Here is a 16071-nt window from a genome sequence, read left to right as displayed (position 1 = left end):
AAAGCTCACAGCCTCAAACTGCTGCACATACCCTGTACAGTGAGTTTGCAGTCAGAACAGGGAGCCGGCCTGGATGTCCGTACCTGGGCCTGGCCCCCGTGGCCCCGCCCCTGGGGCGGGCTCCCTTTGAGGCTCCGCCCCCACCTTCCCTGACGCCCGAGACGCCTGCGGCGACCCCGGAGACACCGGAAGGAGCCGTGGCTGCTGCGGGAAGTCGCCGGTTCGGGAGGCGGACACCCCGAGGGCTGCGCTGCGGGGCTGTTTTCCGGCCCTCCTGACGCGACAGTGCCCCTCTCCGAGGGCTGAGAAGGAAAAGAGGAGCTTGCGGAGGTGCGGCTGCAGGCCGCTGTTGGTCACGCTGGCGGGTCCCGCAGGCCAGGCCGTGGAGGTGAGCGCGGCGCTGCTGGGAGGGGCGCGGGGCCGAAGGGCGTTTCGCTCGCCTCCGGGGGCCGGTCTCAGTTCTTGCTTCCGCGCGCCAGGGCTGCGGCCGCTGCAGCAGTCTCTTTTTCTTGGTCCTGGATGGTAGTGGGTGCGCGGGCGGGAAGAAGGCCTCGGCCCCTCGGTGCTCTGCGTTGCAGAGATAATCTAGTGGTCGCCCTGTCAGGGGTCGGTGGAGGCTGGGAACCGGTCGTTGATTTGAGGAAGGGTCCTCAGGGGTTGTTCTCTGGAAGCGGGAGGGGCAGGTGAGCCCGAGAGAGGGGGGCTCTGCTCCCTTCCTCGGTCTCCCCACTCAGGCTTGCCAGTCCGTCTCGGTGGGCGACTGAGAGCCCTGCAGCGCGCTGGTCCCTGGGTTCTGGTTTCGCTTTGCGGCGCTGTTGAGGGGGCCGGCCCCGTTTTTTGTTGTTGTGAACGGAAAAACCGAGGTGTCATCGTCCCTGGAGTTTTTCTTCGACCAATGTTTGATCCTGATTGAGAGGTTACCCCTTACCTTCTGTCCATCTGCAGCCTTTGTTTGGTTGAAAGATCCATAGTGTGTGGTTTCCCAGACCTTTACTTATATTTCTCATATACAAAACGCTCTTCATTTGAATATTTACAGGGTTTTACGTTGAGCTGTTGGACGATGAGATTTTCCTGGGTGTTTTGCACTCAAGTACGGTTGGAGTTTACATTCTCGTAGAATCAATATTAGGCCTGGCAAATTGAGCCAGAGGGTGAAATATTGGCAGGAGCATAGACTTAAATTGAGGGTGAATTTTACCATAACGATCTCTAGGCCTTTTGCTTAATAAATGTGTGGATTTCGAGAATCTTTTAAGTTTAATCAGATTATTTTCCTTTAAGAAAAACGTTACAAAAAGTACGAGGCCGTCCTAGTTCCCTTTCTCTTACTGTCTCATCTGGAAAGGTCTGACCAAGTCACATTATCGTCATAGGCTGATTTGAACATAATACAAATATTGTTGGTGAATTCATGCTATTATAAATAAGGGAGAAAATAGGAATCTTAATGAAAGAATGCTAGTTTTAAGAAAAATAATAGAAATAGTTACACAATGCTAGGAGCTTTGTATTATTTCATTACTTTGGCAGGATTGAAAGAAAGGTCAGGGCTGGACTCACGCCTGTAATTCCAGCACTCTGGGAGGCCGAGGCGGGTGGGTCACGAGGTCGGGAGATCGATACCATCCTGGCTAACACGGTGAAACCCGTCTGTACTAAAAAATACAAAAAATTAGCCCGGCGTGGTGGCAGGCGCCTGTAGTCCCAGCTACTTGGGAGGCTGAGGCAGGAGAATGGCGTGAACCCAGGAGGCAGAGCTTGCAGTGAGTGGAGATCATGCCTCTGCACTCCATCCTGGGCGACAGAGCGAGGCTGTGTCTCAAAAAAAAAAAAAAAAAAAAAGTACAGTACGAAAAATATGATTGGAATAAAATATTTGACCTAATATGTGCAAGAGGGATAGTCTACTTAAGATTGCTTCCTATTTATGATCTGGTTTATGGCCAGCTTTCACTTTTTTTCTGTCTTTTCTGAACTTTTTGTAACTTAACAAGAAGCAAATCTTTTTATACAACTGCAGTTTAATGACATTAGATTGTAGTAAATAGGTGATTTTAAATATTTGAAATTCAGAATTAAGGAGATGATGATTCTTACATTTATGTAGTACTATTAGAATTTTCAGTGACCTTTCACTTACACAGTCTTACTTGATCCTCATGCCAGTCCTCTGAGTCCGGAATGCCAAGAAATAAAGTCTTTCCCCATGACAGAAACATTTCAAGATTGTGTAAGGATCAGAATTTCGTAAAGCCTGAAATAATGTTGCCAAAGCAGCTTTTGATACAGATTGGGAATTCAGATAGATTAAGATGGGAGCACTGTGAACTATAACATGTGACAGACTGAGGACTCTTCACAAGAAAATGAAGTACATAAAATGCTGAAAGACTTTTGGTGAGAAATGTGAAATGTAACCATTTCTAAAAAGCAAGGGAATAAGTAACAGCTCTATTTAGTGTAGTTTTTAAACTTTAAAAGTGTGCATGTGTCTGCGGGAGCATTTTGATAAGTGGGAAAACTCTAAAGACTGTGAGATAAGTACAGTTGCTTTTAACTATAAAAATGCACATGAATTTTGTGCTATATTGTATACTGAGAACTAGTCTTTAAGAAGCAATAAGTGTATCAAAATAAATGGTGCTCTCAAATGTTCAGAAGGCTAAGTTAGGTCAATATTTTGAGTCTACCAGGGCAAGGCCCTTTGGGAAACAAAAAGAAAGGAACGTGGTTTCTGCCTTCAAAGAGCTTGTTGTCAAGTGAGGCAGTTTTTTACACAACAATAGCAAATGCCTTATGAGTTTTTTTAAAAGTTCTTTAGGAATTTAGGTGAGGTAGACATTACTTGTGATTGGAGCTTGGTGAAGATAGTAGTTGAGATGTGTGAGCTTTGAAAGGTAAATATTGGAGGATATTTATAATGTGAACAGATTGATGAGCTCCTTGAAGGGTACAACTTATATTTGAGAAAACATCGGTAGAACAGTTTGGCTGATATTCATAGTTTATGTAAGTTAATAATAAGAGATAAAGAAGACAAATTATGAAAGACTTCACTGAAGGTGTTTGATCAGAAGAGGTGTGTGATCCACATGAAAGGAGAATGAGCTGTAATTGTTAGAAGATTGAAACTGGAAGAGTGCTGGGGTGGCTTTATGTTAAGCTAGATTGTGACCATTATTTTTGTAGCCCTTATGGTTTCTCTGAAGTGCATCTTGAACTCGGACCTGAGATGACATGGGTGCAGGTGAGATGCTATAAAGCACAAGTAAGGAAGCAGGTAGAATCAAAGAAGGAGGAAAAAAGGTCAATAATGGAAGGCTAACTGGAGGCTGCTTAAGCCTCTGGAGATTTTTGTGTAACTGCCTCAGAGTTTTGTATAACTGCCCCAAATGAAGGGGAGCTGGGTGGTTTTCCACCTACAGTCAATCCTCACTGATTAAGATTGCCTTTACCTAAAAGGCTCCCAGAACTTCCCAGGTACACTGGCTAGGTAGGACTCAACAAGCTCTGGTTAGCTGAGGAGAGAAGTGGTTGAGATGGGAAGCTGTCAGTGTGTTTGGAAACTGTCCATACCAGCTACAAGTAAACATTGAAGTGAGCTGAAAGGAGATGGTCCAGGTATCAACTCTATGTCTTAACAGGCATTCTCATTGAATAATCCAGATGTGAAATAAAAGCCTCAATTTAGATGGAGACCTAGAAGAAATGTGGGTTGAAATGTGGTGAAAAAAGCAGAATTTAGAAACTGATAGAAAGTAAGGAGGGGAGCCAGGTGCTGTGGCTTGATCATGTAGTCTCAGTCACTTGGGAGGCTGAAACAGGAGATTCGCTTGAGCCCGGTTCAAGTTCAGATCCAACCTGGGCAACATAGAGAGGCTACCATCTCGAAAAAAGTAAATGAAAAAAGTAAGGAGGGATCTAAGATGGTACTGAGGTTTAAAAGTTAGATAACTTGTGAAGAAGAAGGGTTGACAGAAGGACACTGACTTTCAAATTAGTTTTTTAAGGAAAGTAAAAGAATTGGACAGTATTTAGGAGAGGGATGATAAAAGTGTTGATGACCAGTCATTCAAAAGGAAAGCAGGGTGGAGACTTGAACAATGCTGCCATCCCCACAGACTTACAATGTCTGGCCCATGCTTGATTATAAGCATTTGTTAAATTAATTTCTGTTTCCCAGGACTTAGTGCAGTCCTGAAATATAGTAATGTGGTGAAACTGTAGGGCTGATTATGACCTAAAATAAGACCACTTCCCACAGGTTTTAACTGTTTATAAAATCCTAGAAGAGGAATTTCTTATATATTTTATTTTTTTGAGAAAGGGTCTCACTCTGTTGCCCAGGCTAGAGTGCAGTGGTGCGATCTTGGCTCACTGCAACCTCCACCTCCTGCGTTCAAGCAGTTCTCCCCACTCAGCCTCCAGAGTAGCTGAGATTACAGGCACACGCCACCATGCCCAGCTAATTTTTGTATTTTTTGGTAGAGACGGGGGTTTTACCATGTTGGCCAGGCTGGTCTCAAACTCCTTACCTCAAGTGACCCACCCACCTTGGACTCCCAAAGTGCTGGGATTACAGGTGTGAGCTACCATGTCTGGCTGGAATTTCTTATATTTTTTTTATGGAAGCGTTACTGTGTTTAGATGAATCAGTTTTGATTAGTTTTAAAATCAATATTATAGTCTGGTAAACAATAAAAAAATTGATAATTTCTTTTACGGTGGTTCTCATTTGACTATGGTGGTAGCATTTGTTTTCTCATAGTCCTTATTTCTTTTCTGTTTTTGCTAACAAGCTGAAATGAAGATTTAGGTTTTTCCATGTTTCTATCTGGTTTACATGAATTTTTTTTTTTTTTTCTTTTTGAGACAGAGTCTTGCTCTGTCACCCAGGCTGGAGTGCAGTGGCGTGATCTCGGCTTACTACAATCTCCACCTCCCAGGTTTAAACAATTCTCCTGCCTCAGCCTCCCGAGTACCTGGGACTACAGGCACCTGCCACCACGCCCGGCTAATTTTTTGTATTTTTAGTGGAGATGGGGTTTCACCATGTTAGCCACGATGGTCTCGATCTCCTGACCTCGTGATCCGCCTGCCTCGGCCTCCCAAAATGCTGGGATTACAGGCGTGAGCCCCTGCGCCCGGCTACATGAATGTTTTTAATGACTATTCCATAATGCCAGTATATTGTTATTTAACTCTTCATCTTGCTCAGAAGTGAGACTTAGAGTGAAAATTATCATCAGCTTGAGACTCTGTTAGAACTCTGTCATATTCATTAATTCATTTCTATTTCCTCTCTCTTGTTCCAGTTTTTCTCAAAATTATTTCAGTGAAATAAGGCTAGAATTGACCATATTTTGCCATTCATTATTGTACAGATTTTAAAAAATCTGTGTAGGAAATGCTAATTAATATTTACAAATCTCATTTAGAGGAGGTTATTTGGAATGAAGATTGCCAGACTGAAGCTATACTTTAGTATTATTAATTGTGGTAATGTTAAGAATAGATTCTAGAACACATAGGTTGTAGCTAGAGAAATCAGGAGACTGCGTATTTCTTTTAATAGACTTAAGGCTCTCATTAATTCGACTCTTAAGGATCAATGCGACAGATTTTTCTAGTAAAAGAAATAAAAAGATTAGCACTACATTTCTCTTTTTGTGTTGTGGTTTTGAATGAAAATGGAGAATGATTAGGTAAGTATTATAGGACTTTGTGAGATATTCAAATCCTCACAGAGGTTTGAATGATTTTATTCTCAGAGTATTTGTTTAAAGGGCAAGAAACAGTTATTTAAAATGCTTGTCAGCTGATTTCGTTCGTGAAAAGTCTCCCTGAACACTTACTATGGATTGAGAATAAAATAAACTTTTCTGCTTGTTGTTGCACTCTTCAGTGATAACTTCCTTCCATTCATCAATTTTTTTAGCTTGTTTTTGTTGGTAGCAATGATAAATATGGAAAGATAAACCATAAGCTTATTACTTCATTATATTTTTGCTATTAAATAATTTTAAAGTGTAATATTTAATATGGTACTGCTGGACTAGTACTGGTGGAACCATAGTCTAGATTGAAACTGTTGAAAGACAAATCAATTTTTTTTATAATCATAGAATCTTTTTTTTTTTTTTTTTGAGACGGAGTCTCGCTCTCGCCCGGGCTGGAGTGCAGTGGCCGGATCTCAGCTCACTGCAAGCTCTGCCTCCCGGGTTTACGCCATTCTCCTGCCTCAGCCTCCGGAGTAGCTGGGACTACAGGCGCCCGCCACCTCGCCCGGCTAGTTTTTTTGTATTTTTTAGTAGAGACGGGGGTTTCACCGTGTTAGCCAGGATGGTCTCGATCTCCTGACCTCGTGATCCGCCCGTCTCGGCCTCCCAAAGTGCTGGGATTACAGGCTTGAGCCACCGCGCCCGGCCAATCATAGAATCTTAATTCTGAGTTTTTAGTGCAAAGTGCTTGCTGTCCTTTGAAACACCTCTGACAGTTATCCGACCTCTGTGTAACAGTTATGGGGAACATGCTCCTTCCATGAAAGTTCATCTGTATTTGAACCAAAGTCTTCACCATTGATTGGATATGCTGTTCTGACTTTCTCAAGTTGCATAGAAAAGAAAGGATCCCTTTGGTCATCATGTTCAATTGGAACATGTGTGTCAAGTCCTGGCATCTTTTGCCTTCTGCTGTTTAGACATCCATGCTTTCAGTTCTTAATGGTTGACATTTACTGAGTACTTACTATATCACTCTCTTCTAAGTACTTTATGTATGCTAATATATAATATGTAATTATATATTAACATGTGTAATTATATAATTGGTTAAAGTATTATATATTAATCTTCGCCAAAACTCTATGAAGTGGATATTTGTAATTAGATCAGTTTTTTAGATGAGGGAACTAAGGCAAAGAGAAGAAACTTACCACTAGTCCCAAATCTAGGAGATAGTAGAGTCTTGCCCCAGAAACTTTACTCTCAGCACAGTGCTATCTTATACAGTTTTCAAATTATTTCTTTTAAGATTTTCTATGAGAGGCACTTTTATTCTGTAGCTTTTAGTATTCTTCTTTTTTTTTTTTTTTGAGACGGAGTCTTGCTCTGCCACCCAGGCTGGAGTGCAGTGGCCAGATCTCAGCTCACTGCAAGCTCCGCCTCCCGGGTTTACGCCATTCTCCTGTCTCAGCCTCGGGAGTAGCTGGGACTACAGGCGCCCGCCACCTCGCTCGGCTAGTTTTTTGTATTTTTAGTAGAGACGGGGTTTCACCGTGTTAGCCAGGATGGTCTCGATCTCCTGACCTCGTGATCCGCCCGTCTCGGCCTCCCAAAGTGCTGGGATTACAGGCTTGAGCCACTGCGCCCGGCATATTCTTCTTAAATAAAATACTGTATTCCAGATATAATCTGCTTAGTTTATGAGTACATTAGTTTATGAATACATTAGTTTATGAGTGGCTACTCTTCTTTTTTAGAAAATTATTTTTCTGGCCGGGCGCGGTGGCTCAAGCCTGTAATCCCAGCACTTTGGGAGGCCGAGACGGGCGGATCACGAGGTCAGGAGATCGAGACCATCCTGGCTAACACGGTGAAACCTCGTCTCTACTAAAAGAATACAAAAAACTAGCCGGGCCTGTAGTCCCAGCTACTCGGGAGGCTGAGGCAGGAGAATGGCGTAAACCCGGGAGGCAGAGCTTGCAGTGAGCTGAGATCCGGCCACTGCACTCTAGCCTGGGCGGCAGAGTGAGACTCCGTCTCAAAAAAAAAAAAAAAAAATTATTTTTCTTTTCCCCTTTTCACTATTCAATTAAAAAATTATTATTTTTTTTTTGTAAAGATGGGGAATGGGTATCACTCCGTTGCCTAGGCTGGTCTTGAACTCTTGGCCTCAAGCAATCCTCATGCCCCTGCCTCCCAAAGTCCTGGGATTACAGGTGTGAGCCACTGTACCCAGCAAGACTAGTTACTCTTTTTATTCTAAAACCTTGAAACCTATTGTTCTGTTGATGAATTGAGTAGGAATTGCTACTTCTTCAAGGGTCTATAATCCAAATACCTGAGCCCTTTTTTTGGTCTCAGTTTATATGGTAGATTCTTTGAACCCTAATGTGGAATATCACATCCATCATTATTAAATTTCGTCCTGTTAATTTTAGCTTATTTTTTTTTATTTTTTTTATTTTTTTTATTTTTTTTATTTTTTTTTTTGTTGAGACGGAGTCTTGCTCTGTCGCCCAGGCTGGAGTGCAGTGGCCGGATCTCAGCTCACTGCAAGCTCTGCCTCCCGGGTTTACGCCATTCTCCTGCCTCAGCCTCCCGAGTAGCTGGGACTACAGGCGCCCGCCACCTCGCCCGGCTAGTTTTTTTTTTTTGTATTTTTAGTAGAGACGGGGTTTCACTGTGTTCGCCAGGATGGTCTCGATCTCCTGACCTCATGATCCGCCCGTCTCGGCCTCCCAAAGTGCTGGGATTACAGGCTTGAGCCACCGCGCCCGGCCTTATTTTTTGAGAATAATGCTTTTTTGTATTTTTTTGGGGTAGAGACAGGGTTTTGCCATGTTGCCCAGGCTGGTCTTGAACTCGTGGGCTCAAGCAGTCCTGCCGCCTCAGTCTCCTAAAGTGCTGGGATTGCAGTTGTGATCCACCATGCCCAGCCCAGAAGCAGTTCTGAATTTACTTTAATGCAGACGAGCAATTGAGCCACTGCAGCTGTACATCATAGAGCATGAGTGCAGTCGTTTTCATCTGGAAAAATTTTCAGTGGTGTTACTGCCATCATTATTGGTGAGAAAACTAACAGTAGTCCAGTTAGTGTGGCAGATAGAGGAAAAAGCTGCCAGACACAAGATTACAAAGATAAGGACAAACTGAGATAAAATCTTGTGCACTTTTTGTGAGTTCCAACTTGTAAGTCACAAGCTTCTACAGGAGTCTTAGTTTTACAAAATCTACTTCTGTGGATTGGACAATAGCATTTCTATATACAATCATTTTCTGGTTTTTCTAATGTCTAATACTCATCTCCTGTGACTAAATTATCAGACAATAATGGAAGCATACATGCCTTCTTCCTCTTGGTGTACAATTTGAGAAGAAATCGAAGTAGCTAAGAACTCCCATTGTCTTACCCTACTGTATCTGAATACCCTACGCTCGATAAATCTTTGTCAAATAAAGGAATAAAAGAATAATTTTATTACCTTAGTAAATAAACTGAGTAAAAACTAGGTAACAAGAATACTAAGGGTTTTCTATTTTGATAACATTATGCTTAATTGTATGGGATACTGAATATCCTTGGGATAAATTGTTAGCCTTTGTTTACATGCACTAATTCTTTTCCTTTTTCTTTCTTTCTTTCTTTTTTTTTAAATCAGAGTCTCGCTGTGTTGCATAGGCTGCAGTGGTGCAATATTGGCTCACTGCAACCTTTGCCTCCTGGGCGCAAGGGATTCTCCTGCCTCAGCGGAACTACAGGTGTGCACCACCATGCTGGACTGATTTTTGTATTTTCTGTAGAGAGATGGGGTTTCACCATGTTGCCCAGGCTGGTCTTGAACTCATCAGCTCAAATGATCTTCCCGCCTTGGCCTCCCAAAGTGCTGGCATTACAGACCTGAGCCACCATACCCAGCTGCCCAGCCAATTCTTTTTTTTTTTTTTTTTTTTTTTTTGAGGCAGAGTCTCGCTCTGTCGCCCGGACTGGAGTGCAGTGGCCAGATCTCAGCTCACTGCAAGCTCCGCCTCCCGGGTTTCCGCCATTCTCCTGCCTCAGCCTCCCGAGTAGCTGGGACTACAGGCGCCCGCCACCTCGCCCGGCTAGTTTTTGTATTTTTAGTAGAGACGGGGTTTCACCGTATTAGCCAGGATGGTCTCGATCTCCCGACCTTGTGATCCGCCCGTCTCGGCCTCCCAAAGTGCTGGGATTACAGGCTTGAGCCACCGCGCCCGGCCTTTTTTTTTTTTTTTTAATTGAGATGGAGCCTTGCTCTGTTGCCCAGGCTGGAGTGCAGTGGCGTGATCACAGCTCACTGCAACCTCTGCCTCCCGGATTCAAGTGATTCTCCTGCTTCAGCCTCCCGAGTAGCTGGGATTACAGGCACCCACCACTATGCACAACTAATTTTTGTATTTTTAGTAAAGAAGGGGTTTCACCATGTTGGCCAGGCTGGTCTCAGACTCCTGACCTCAGGTGATCCACCTACTTCAGCCTCCCAAAATTCTGGAATTACAGGTGTCAGCCATCACACCCAGCCCTGCCCAGCCAATTCTTATTAAATTGTTTAGATACTACAAAATTAATAACAGAATGGAGATAATGTATTTATGTTTTATTCTTTTTTTAATCTCAGCTATCCGCAGAGAGAATTTATTTTAATCTTATTTTTTGCTTGAGATTTTAGAAAAAAATATTTATCTTGGAAGTTTCTTTTCAATCCTCTCATCCCATTTCTTTCCTCTGAGGCAACATAGTATTGCCTAAAAAGCAGTGAAAAGAACATCTTAATTTCATTGGCAAACAGCAGAATTTTTACTTTAGAGGAAAATACATAACTTAAATACTTTCAGTAAACAAAGCACTCAATACTCATCTTTAGGGATTAAGAAAATAAAACCAGGCCGGGTGCGGTGGCTCATGCCTGTAATTCCAGCACTTTGGGAGGCTGAGGAGAGTGGATCACCTGAGGTCACGAGTTTGAGACCAGCCTGGCCAACATGGTGAAACCTCGTCTCTACTAAAAATACAAAAATTAACCAGCCGTGGTGGTACAGGCCTGTAGTCCCAGCTATTTGGGAGGCTGAGATGAGAATCGTATGAACCTGGGAGGTGGAGGTTGCAGTGAGCCAAGATTGCACCACTGCACTCCAGCCTGGGCAGCAGAGTGAGACTCCGTGTCCAATAGATAGATAGAGAATCGTATGAACCTGGGAGGTGGAGGTTGCAGTGAGCCAAGATTGCACCACTGCACTCCAGCCTGGGCAGCAGAGTGAGACTCCGTGTCCAATAGATAGATAGATAGATAGATAGATAGATAGATAAAACCAAAGGCGAGTAGGATATGGATATTAATGGAATTGAAAACAGATCAGAACAAAAATAGTGGAGAAGATAAATAAATCCCAAAACTGGTTCTTTGCAAATACCAGTAATCTAGATAAACATCTTGTAGAAGAAAAAAATATGGAATAAAAATATACAAGATTAGGAATGAGTAGACACCATAGACCTCAAATACCGGAGACATTAATGGAATCTTTTGCAAATTTTCTTGAGAGTATACATGTAATGCTATAATGTCAAAGTTATTTCAAGAGAAAATGGATGTTGTTATAGCAAAATGTAAATGAGTAAAATTGACCCAAGAAGTAAAAATGTTAATTGCCCAATCCCCATGAAAGGTTTGGAAAAATGATGGAAGACTGGTCCTTGACAGAGGCAGCATAGCATATGGTTTCACAGCTGAGTTTCATTTATGAAGAACAACAAATCATCATAATAAAAAGGAACTCTCTTTTCCACGATCAAGAATGCAAAACTAGTCAATGCATTCTGTGAAGCACACATATTTTATCTCTGATAAATATGCTGCCAATCCTGATTCAAGTAGCAGAGGGGAAAAAAAAAGGAATGCTGCCAAAAAGAACAGTCTCACTTATGTCTAGAAATGCAGAATTTCTAAATACAGTATTAGCCAGAGTTCATCAAGACCATTTCTTTTTCTTTTTCTCTCTTTTTTTTTTGAGATGGAGTCTCACTGTGTCACCCAGGCTGGAGTGCAGTGGCACAGTCTTGGCTCACTGCAGCCTCTTCCTCCCGGATTCAAGTGATTCTTCTGCCTCAGCCTCCTGAGTAGCTGAGACTGCAGGCACCTGCCACCATGCCTGGCCAATTTTTGTATTTTTAGTAGAGATGGGGTTTCACCATATTGGTCAGGCTGATCTTGAACTCCTGATCTTGTGATCCGCCCACCTCAGCCTCCCAAATTGCGGGGATTACAATGTAAGCCACCATGCCCAGCCTATCAAGACCATTTCTAATAAAATAAGTAAATTAAAAATAGAGGGAAATTACAGCAAATATCCTAAATGTCAAGAGCATGAAAATTAGAAATTTGATGGGGACGTGTGGATGCCCATGATCACATTTGTATTCAGTATTGTCTTAAGAGGTTCTGGTAAATGCATTTAAACAGTAAAAGTGAATAATAATCCAGTATGTGTGCAGATTTAATAAAAGATAAAGGTAGTACTACAGTTCAGTGGGAAACGGGGAGATTGTTTAATAAGTGGTGCTGGTACAACTGTCTGCCCATCTAGAAGAAAATAAAATTGAGTTCCTGTCTTAAGACAAATTCCAGATAGATCAAAGCCTTGTAGAAATACTTAACGATATTCTACAGATTTAGTTATACGAACTAGGATAAAGGAAATGTGAAGATAAGAAACTCAGAAGCTATTATAAGAGGCATATTTAATTTTGTAAAAATTAAAACGTTTTAATGGTAAAGGATACCATAAGAAATTTAATAACAGTATTGACATTAAGACAGACATATTGGCCAATGGAATAGATTAGAAATAGGCTTGGTGCAGTGGCTCATGCCTGTAATCCCAGCGCTTTGGGAGTCCAAGGTTAGGAAGACTGCTTGAGGCTAGGAGTTTGAGACCAGCCTGGTCAACATAGCAAGACTTTGTCTCCACAAAAAAAGTAAAAAATTAGCCAGGTGGCGTGGCTCACACCTGTAGTTCTAGCTGCTTGGAAGGCTGCGGCAGCGGAATTGTTTGGGTCTCGGAGTTGGAGGTAGCAGCGAGCTATGATCATACCACTGGACTCCAGCCTGAGTAACAGAGCAAGACACTATCTCTTAAAAAAAAAAAAAAAAAAAAAAAAAAAAAGCAAGCCCAGAAATAAATCCTTATGTACTGTATATAATCAAATGATTTTTGACAGTGACGCCAAGACCATTCAGTGGTGACAGGGCAATTTTTCAGCATGGTGTTTACCACAATTAGAAAGGTAGGTAGGTAAGTTTGAAAAAATATTTTACAATATAGAGGATAGAGAATTAATTTTAAAAGAAGAGGTTATGGACCCAATAGTAAAAAGGGCAAAAGATTTAAAGAAAATTAATAAAAGAACAAATCCAGAAGGCTGTAACATTTATGAAAAGACATTCAAACTTAATGGTTGTCAGGGTAACGTAAATTAAAGTACTAGTGAAATGTTATAACATGCCCTTCAAATGACAGAATTAAAAAACAATACCTTTTACTTATAAAGAATAGTGTTGCTGTGCAGAAAATGGTATTCCCTTACATTGTTAATGAAATGTAAGTTGGTATAGGCCCTTTATTTTTTTGTTGTTGTTGTTGTTTTTAGACAGTCTTACTCTTTTGCCCAAGCTGGAGTGCAGTGGCACAGTCTTGGCTCACTGCAACCTGTGCCTCCCAGGTTTAAGCGATTCTTGTGCCTCAGCCTGCCTAGTAGCTGGGATTACAGGTGCGCACCACCATGCCCGGCTAATTTTTGTATTTTTAGTAGAGATGGGTTTCACTGTGTTTGTAGTAAAGATGGGGTTTCACTGTGTTGGCCAGGCTGGTCTCGAACTCCTGACTTGCAGTGATCTGCCCGCCTCAGCCTCTAAAGCTGGGATTACAGGTGTGAGCCACTGTGCCTGACCAGGTATAGCCCCTTTGGAAAGTAATCTTACAAAACCTATTTTTCAAAACCAGCCCATGTAAGGTAATATTCATAATATTTATAAGGTTTTTTTTTTTTGGAAGGCAGGGTCTTGCTCTGTCACCCAGGCTGAAATGCAGCAGCATGAACTGCAGGCTTGACCTCCTGGGCTAAAGGGATTATCCTACCTCAGCCTCCCGTGTAGCCAGCACTATAGGCATGCACACAATGCCTAGCTAATTTTTAAATTTTTTTGTGGAGATGAGGTCTTCTTTTTTTTTTTTTTTTTTTTTTTTTTTTTGAGACGGAGTCTTGCTCTGCCACCCAGGCTGGAGTGCAGTGGCCGGCTCTCAGCTCACTGCAAGCTCCGCCTCCCGGGTTCACGCCATTCTCCTGTCTCAGCCTCCCGAGTAGCTGGGACTACAGGCGCCCGCCTCGTCGCCCGGCTAGTTTTTTGTATTTTTAGTAGAGACGGGGTTTCACCGTATTAGCCAGGATGGTCTCGATCTCCTGACCTCGTGATCCGCCCGTCTCGGCCTCCCAAAGTGCTGGGATTACAGGCTTGAGCCACCGCGCCCGGCCTGAGATGAGGTCTTCTTTGTTAACCATGGTTGTTCTCGAACTGTTGGGCTCAAATAATCCCTGTCTCAGCCTCCCAAAGTGTTGGGATTACAGGTGTGAGCCACTGCACCTGTCCTATAAGGATGTTTGTTTGTTTTGAGAAAGTGTCTTGCTCTGTTGCCATCTCGACTCACTGCAACCTCCGCCTCCCAGATTCAAGTGATTCTTCTGCCTCAGCCTCCCAAGTATCTGGAATTACAGACATGTGCCATCATGCCTGGCTAATTTTTGTATTTTTGCTAGGGACGGGGTTTCACTGTGTTGGCCAGGCTGGTCTTGAACTCCTGACTTCAAGTGATCCACTCACTTCGGCCTCCCAAAGTGCTGGGATTACTGGTGTGAACCACCATGCCTGACCTATAAGGATGTTTTTATTGGCAGAATGTGGAAACAAAGTGAATGTCCATCAAGGGGAGAATTGATTAAATAATCTACACAGTGCATGCATCATGAAGTATTGTGTATCCATGAAAATGACATAGAGGACTGTTCATTAAATTCTCCCTTACCCTGAGTAAGAGGAGGATTCAGAAAAGTAAATGATTACATGTTTGTTGAAGAAATGATGACTGAAGAAGGCTGCATGTGTCTGCTTTTGTATGATTACGTGAGCATAGAAAAATATTGAAAGATACATACAGATTTTATAGTGCAGGTATGCTAGTGATAAATTTTTTCTGCTTTTGTATATCTAAAGAGGTCTTTCTTTTCTTTTTTGTAAGATGTTTGTCATGGATGGAATTCTATGTTAACAGGGTTTTTTTTGGTGCTTTAAAGATGTTGCCCTAGTGTTTTCTGGCTTGTGTTATCTCCAGTGAGAAGCCCTCTGTCCTTCTTTGTTCCTCTGAATATTGTGGGTCTTTATTGGCTGTGTTTTTTAAATATTATTATTGTTTTTTAAGTATACTTTAAGTTCTAGGGTACATGTGCACAACGTGCAGGTTTGTTATATATGTATACATGTGCCATGTTGGTGTGCTGCACCCATTAACTTGTCATTTACAATAGGTATTTCTCTTAATGCCATCCCTCCCCCCGCCCCCCCATGACAGGTCCCAGTGTGTGACGTTCCCTGCCCTGTGCCCGAGTGTTCTCATTGTTCACTTCCCACCTGTGAGTGAGAACATGTGGTGTTTGCTTTTCTGTCCTTGTGATAGTTTGCTCAGAATGATGGTTTCCAGCTTCATCCATGTCCCTACAAAGGACATGAACTCATCCCTTTTTATGGCTGCATAGTATTCCATGGTGTATGTGTGCCACCTTTTCTTAATACAGTCTATCATTGATGGACATTTGGGTTGATTCCAAGTCTTTGCTATTGTGAATAGTGCTTCAATAAACATATGTGTGCATGTGTCTTTATAGTAGCATGATGTATAATCCTTTGGGTATATATCCAGTAATGGGATTGCTGGGTCAAATGGTATTTCTAGTTCTATATTCTTGAGGAATCACCACACTGTCTTCCACAATGGTTGAACTAGTTTACAGTCCCACCAACAGTGTAAAAACATTCCTATTTCTCCACATCCCCTCCAGCACCTGTTGTTTCCTGACATTTTAATGATCACCATTCTAACTGGTATGAGATGGTATCTCATTGTGGTTTTGATTTGCATTTCTCTGACGACTAATGATGATGAGCATTTTTTCATGTGTCTGTTGGCTGTATAACTGTCTTCTTTTTTTTTTTTTTGAGACAGAGTCTCGCTGTGTCTCTCAGACTGGACTGCCGTGGTGCGATCTTGGCTCACTGCAAAC

General features: G+C 42.3%; 1 protein-coding gene across 4 annotated transcripts in view; it reads left to right on the top strand.

Annotated features, from left to right (window-relative positions):
* The first annotated feature begins 155 nt into the window (after positions 1 to 155).
* USP33 (ubiquitin specific peptidase 33) overlaps positions 156 to 16071 on the top strand; it is a 71012-nt gene continuing 55096 nt past the window's right edge. For all 4 annotated transcript variants that reach the window (XM_033225357.1, XM_033225358.1, XM_033225356.1 and 1 more), the window contains exon 1: positions 156 to 388. The gene's annotated coding sequence lies outside the window, so the exon portion shown is untranslated. The remainder of the gene's footprint in view (positions 389 to 16071) is intronic.

The sequence above is a fragment of the Trachypithecus francoisi genome, unplaced genomic scaffold (assembly GCF_009764315.1).
Source record: "Trachypithecus francoisi isolate TF-2019V2 unplaced genomic scaffold, Tfra_2.0 Lachesis_group12, whole genome shotgun sequence".
Lineage (NCBI taxonomy): Eukaryota > Metazoa > Chordata > Mammalia > Primates > Cercopithecidae > Trachypithecus > Trachypithecus francoisi.
Note: the sequence above shows the minus strand (reverse complement) of the source record. Positions and strands in the feature narration are given on the sequence as shown.